Consider the following 5,877-nt stretch of genomic DNA (forward strand, 5'->3'; position numbering starts at 1 on the left):
CACTGCAGCTGCAGCCCCCGATGTCGCCGCAGTAGTCGCGGCCGCGGCAGCACCCGCAACCCTCGGCGGCCGCAGCATCCGCACCGCAGAGCAGAGCCCGGAGCCCGCCGCCCCGCAGGTAAGCCGCGGCGGGCACGGCTGCGAGCGCAGGGCGTCCGCAGCCCCCTCTCCCCGAGCGTTGCAGCCGCGTCCACCATCGCCGTTCCCTGTGCCCCGTCGCCGGCCCCAGTCCCTCCGAACCCGCGGGTAGCGCTACTCCGGGCGGAATTCCGGCGGATGGTGGCCGAGACTGGCTGGAGTCTCGGGGGTGGGGGACAGAATCAATGGAGAGATGGCCTCTGCCCGGGTGGTGGATGACTCTGGCTACTAGGTTTTGGGGGCGCAGGAGAGGGACGCTCCATCCCGGGGCACTGCCGCCTCGTTTGACCCCTCCCCCCCTCTACACCCCAACCCCATCCTTTGCCCCGACCTCCGGGTGCTTTTCCTGCGTTTCCATTTCCTGATAGTCAACTTGCTGCCCCGCTGGGGTCTGGGCCTGTCCCTACCCCCCACCCTCGCCCCACCTCGGGCCGCTTCCAGGATTCACAGCTCTCTCGGTGGTGGAGAGGGCCTGGCACCTTCCCGGGAGGTAACGCACCTGCCACCCGGGTAGCGCGAACATGGCTGCCTCGTGGGGCCCGCTGTCCTTGATCTGGCTCTGCGCCCACGTCTACTCGGTTTGCGATCACGAATCTGGTCCAGGGCACTGCCCTCCCTCCTCCTCATTAAGGGCAAACGCACAGGCTGTTGCTGTCTATGCAGGCTGCAGGACTTGACACCACTACACCCCCACCCCGCCGCAAGCCCCGCTCGGGAGGTTCTTGAGGGTGGGGGGTGTCAGGGTAGGTACCCCGTGGCGCCAAAACACTTCTTGGTAGAAGGCATTCATCTATTTCTGCTACAATTATACACTTCAGTCCTCGGTTCACTTATCCGTCCTGGAGCGATTATTTGGCGACATCACTGTTGAGGTCTGAGGCTAGTATGGTCTGCAAAGCAGGAGGGAGCTTGAACTTTACAAGATTGATGAGAACTCGGATTTAGGGGTTTAAAATGTCCATTAAACGCAAGTGCATCTGACTTGGTAGGGTTCTGCTAAATAGCTCATGCATGTGGGCTTTCTGGATTTGCTGTTTAATTCTGACTTGCAATTGTCTTGAATTACACTTGTGTACAGCTTCCTGGGGTGTGTGTGTGTGTGTGTGTGTGTGTGTGTGTGTGTGTGTGCGCACGCGCACGCCTACTGTGTTCCAAGCCTGACCAGAAGATGTCATAGGTTGCAGAAGAAATCTATGTTAATTCAAAATGGCAGCATGAAAAATCAGGCCAGGTGGAAGCTGAACAGACCACAGCTGACGTTAGCTGCCCCCGACTTAAGCCTTGGTGGGGAGAGCTGCAGCAGGGAAGGCTCTCCTGGGTGACGCTCTGGCTGTTCCTAAGCCATAGGGAGTGATTCTTTACAGCAGGCTACATTTTAGCAGGCAGCAGGATCCTGGGGAGGTGAAATGGGAAGTTTGGGGAGCTGTAATTATCTTCTGTAACTTATCAAAAGGTAGTGCAAAGACCTAACTAAAACTCTGTGATTTTGATCTGATATTCTCCAGGCTCCACTAAGGACGATTTACGTGGCTGCTTGTATCTATTGGATGCATAACTTGTTTGTTTTGTGCCTACAAGTGGCTCTTAAAAGAGATGAGTGTCTAGTGTAAACATCACCCAAGAACAGTACATAACAAATGCCAGGTTCTTAGAGCAAGTTTCATTGGAAGTACTGATATAGCGCCATGAGTGAGCACCCAGGCACCAGAGAATGATACATTCTTGAAAGGTGACTCAGTGTAAGATTTTTTTTTTTAAACAGCCTTTCTTTCTGGTTTCACTGCTGTGCTGTCAGCCATCTTCTCATTTAGGAAGGAGGAGATGCATGAAGAGACCAGTGTCCCAGGGATGACGGAATAGAGGAAGATTAGTGCTAAGGGCAGGAATGGCCAGCTAGAAGCAGCCTGAGAGCACTCTGCCGTCACCCCTCTTTCTACAGCCTGACAGGCTGATTCCAGCAGGGTGATTGGGCTGCGCCCAAGGTCAGATAGCTGGTTGGCAACTGGCAGTGAGGATTGAAATCCAGTTCTCGTAACAGTCCAGGTCAAGGTTCTACATGCCACCTTTCACAGCCTGGGGGAAAAGGGACAATCCTATCATTAGTAGGATGGTAAACAGAACAATTTGAAAGCAAACTATAGCATGAATTTAAAAACCTATGGGTATTTAAAACAGGTGACTACATCTTAGTTTACCAATCCAAAACCATTTAACTTCTCTAAAAAATTTTTGTATGTCTTTATTATTTTATTTTGAGAAACAGAGACAGAGAGAGTGGGGGAGAGGCAGAGAGAGAGGGAGACACAGAATCCAAAGCAGGCTCCAGGCTCTGAGCTACCAGCACAGAGCCCGATGTGGGGCTTGAACCCATGGACTGTGAGATCATGACCTGAGCCAAAGTCGGATGCTTAACTGACTGAGCCACCCAGGCACCCTGAAACCATTTAACCTCTTAAGCCATGTGCACCTCATGCCCACATTTTCCAGCGACTGGACTGCTTCTGTATTTAAGCACCAAAAACATAATTTAGGCATATTCTTTAAGGTGAGAAATGCATTGTTTGATTAAAACAGGAATAGCTTTGTTTGTGGAGAATCATTAGGTCAATTTCTTTTTAAAAGAAACCAAAGTGGGATATGTAATAGCTTTCGAATGTGTCTAATTTTATGTAAAAGGAAAATAACAAGCCTATTTTAAAATAATGTTGACACAGCACTGCGTACAGAGGGCTTTCTAGAATCTGGATTTGAGTTCTCTTGGTCATATACAAGTAACCATGTTGAAAAGTGTGCATAGGTAAGTATTTGCACAGAGGTGGTGAGGATATGAAAACTATTTCTTCTGGGCATTCTCTTACTTTAGCCCAAAGATCTGCAGGAGGAGAGGGATGCATGGGCTGCAGGGAGTGGGGAGAGACGTTTGGGACAGTCAAGTGGATAGGAGCTAGGTATGGATAGAGATGTGGGAGTGAAGGCTGATGGTGATGCCATGTGTGGTGTTTAAAAAAGGATAGCTTGCCTTAGAGCATGGATGTGAAGATTCATTCACTTAAATTCCCCTAGAATGCCAAAGATATTTAAAATCAATGTTTCGGAAATACGTAAACATGTGCAATTTGTGTTTCTTGGAGAACAGTAAGCCAAAGTTATTTTATTTTTTAAAGTTTATTTATTTATTTTGGGGGGAGAGGCAGAGAGAGAGGGAGCGAGAGAATCTCAAGGAGGCTCTGCACCAACAGCAGGGAGCCAGATGTGGGGCTTGAACCCACAAACCGTGAGATCATGATCAGAGGTGAAACCGAGAGTCAGATGCTTTACCTACTAAGTCACACAGGCAATCCTTTCAAAGTTATTTTTTAAAAAGTCACCCATTGGAGTGCCTGGGTGGCTCAGTTGGTTGAGCGTCTGACTTCGGTTCAGGTCATGATCTCACTGTTCACGGGTTCGAGCCCCGCGTTGGGCTCTGTGATGACAGCTCAGAGCCTGGAGCCCACTTCAGATTCTGTGTCTTTCTTTCTCTGACCCTCTCCCACTCATCCTCTGTCTGTCTCTCTCTCAAATATGACTAAATATGTTTTAAAAAGTCACCCATGATCTCTTTATCCAGCAATAATCAGTCCTTAGGAAAGTTTGGTGCCATTTTTGTTGGAATGAGAGTCTAGGTCTGTGCTGTCCAATAACCACTAACCACTAGCTACTACTCACATGTGGCTGTTGAGTCCTTGAATTGTGGCTGAGTTCAAACTGAGATGTGTAAACTACGCACCAGATTTCAAACTTTGTATGAAAAAAAAGAATTGAAAATACTTCATTAATAATTTTTAAATTGATTATGTATTAAAGTAATATTTTAGATATATTCCAGAGGGTCTCTGGAAACATTTTGCTAAATTTTTAAAAAGTTCAACTGAACTTAGAAGAGCCAAGAAATGTAAAAGAGTTATTGGAGGTGAGGTAGGATCTCTACTTGCTTTATCTCTGAAGTCGATTGGCCACAACCCTCTAGACTCTGCACCTGCCCTGTACCAAGGATAGACACATCCTTCTCCATCATTCTGTGTATCTCTTCTACTCTCACTGGCATCCTTACCCCCAGTCGGGGCCTTATATGGGACTCTCTTCTCAGCAATCTTAGGGATGGTTACCAAGCTCTTGTCAGTGGAAGGGATGGCTAAGATCAAGTGATCCCATTCTCTTTGTGACAGGGGAGCGACCTGCCCTCCAAGAAGGCAAGAGCCACACCCTCCTATAGAAGCTCTCCACTTCATCAACCCAGTCTGGGATGGTGGCATGCCTCACTGGATGGAATGTCAGGTCACTCAGTCAGGGTGGCTGGAAGGGGAGGGAGGTGAGAGAGAGGGAGCTTGAGAAGGTTAATGTTCCGTTCTTCATTCTTAATAGTTATATGTTTAGCCTAAGTCTACCAGCAGTTAATATCCTTCCCTAAAGTGAGCGATACATCCTTGAAAGTTCCCCTAAGCATCTCCAGTCATTATTTTAATTTGGGTTGCTGCCCTTCTCTCTTGGTTGTATTCATGAGCCCCTCTTCTAGATGATAAAGATCTTGAAAACATCATTTTAGTTCCGTTTTCCCTTGGGTTAAACATAGTGCTTATAGATGGTTAGGGGCTCAAAATGCATATTGGTAATTCATCTGACTTCTTAACAATTCTAATTAAAATAATGTAGTGATCAGAGGCTCCTCTGAATATTTTACTCTTCTCAAAATAAAATCTTAGTGTATTTTTAAATTGCACTTAGAAGTGCCCTAGTGACCTGAAAGAATTAAATGAAATGACTTGAGATGTCTTTGTTAAGGACTAAAGGAATCTGATTTTTTAAATAATGAAAAACCCAATAAAGTAATATGAACTTGCCATAAATTTAAAATGGCATAAAGTAAAATTTAAAGCTTCTATCTCTGTATCCCATCTTTATTTTCACTGTTGATTCTTAGATTAAAAAAGAATTTTTTTTTTTGGAGAGAGCAGGAGGGGGCAGAGAGAGAGAGAGGGAGAGAGTCTTAAGCAGGCTTCATGCTCTACATGCAGCCTGATGGGGGGCTGTATCCCATGGCCCTGGGATCATGACCCGAGTTAAAATCAAGAGTCAGATGCTCAAATGACTGAGCCACCCAGGCACCCCTGTTAGTTAGATATTAATCCATTAATCCTGGTCCTCCTTCCCTCTTTTCCTCACTCCCTCCCTCCATTCCTTCCTTCTCTCCTTTCTCTCTCCCTCTTTTGTATATACTTATATTTATGTAAATACATGTGTATACATAGATATGTATATACATATCCATGTATACATTCACATATATGAATACAGGTTTCTTTTGATAATAAAATGAGATACATTCCCTAATGGTAAAACATAGCAAATGGCTCCAGCATTAATGAGTATTTACAAAGTAGTTTTAATTTTTAAAAAATTTTTTTATTTTTTATAATAAAAATTTATTGTCAAATTAGTTTCCATATAACACCCAGTGCTTCTCCCCACAAGTGCCATCCACCATGACCATCACCCCTTCCCCTCCTCCCCCTTCCCTTTCAGTCCATGGTTCGTCTCCAGTATTTAGTAGTCTCCCTTGGTCTGTGTCCCTCACTCTTCCCCACTCTCTTTCCCCCTTCCTCTCCCCATGGTCCCCTGCCAGGTCTCTCCTGTTAGATCTATGAATGCAAACATATGGTATCTATCCTTCTCTGCCTGACTTATTTCGCTTAGCATGACACC

General features: G+C 46.2%; 1 protein-coding gene across 1 annotated transcript in view; it reads left to right on the forward strand.

Moving 5' to 3' along the window:
* The first annotated feature begins 6 nt into the window (after positions 1 to 6).
* The window catches only part of SCRN1 (secernin 1), a 60,466-nt gene continuing 54,595 nt past the window's right edge, over positions 7 to 5,877 (forward strand). The window contains exon 1 of the mRNA XM_029925735.1: positions 7 to 118. The gene's annotated coding sequence lies outside the window, so the exon portion shown is untranslated. The remainder of the gene's footprint in view (positions 119 to 5,877) is intronic.

This window comes from Suricata suricatta, chromosome 2 (genome assembly GCF_006229205.1).
Source record: "Suricata suricatta isolate VVHF042 chromosome 2, meerkat_22Aug2017_6uvM2_HiC, whole genome shotgun sequence".
NCBI classification, from domain to species: domain Eukaryota; kingdom Metazoa; phylum Chordata; class Mammalia; order Carnivora; family Herpestidae; genus Suricata; species Suricata suricatta.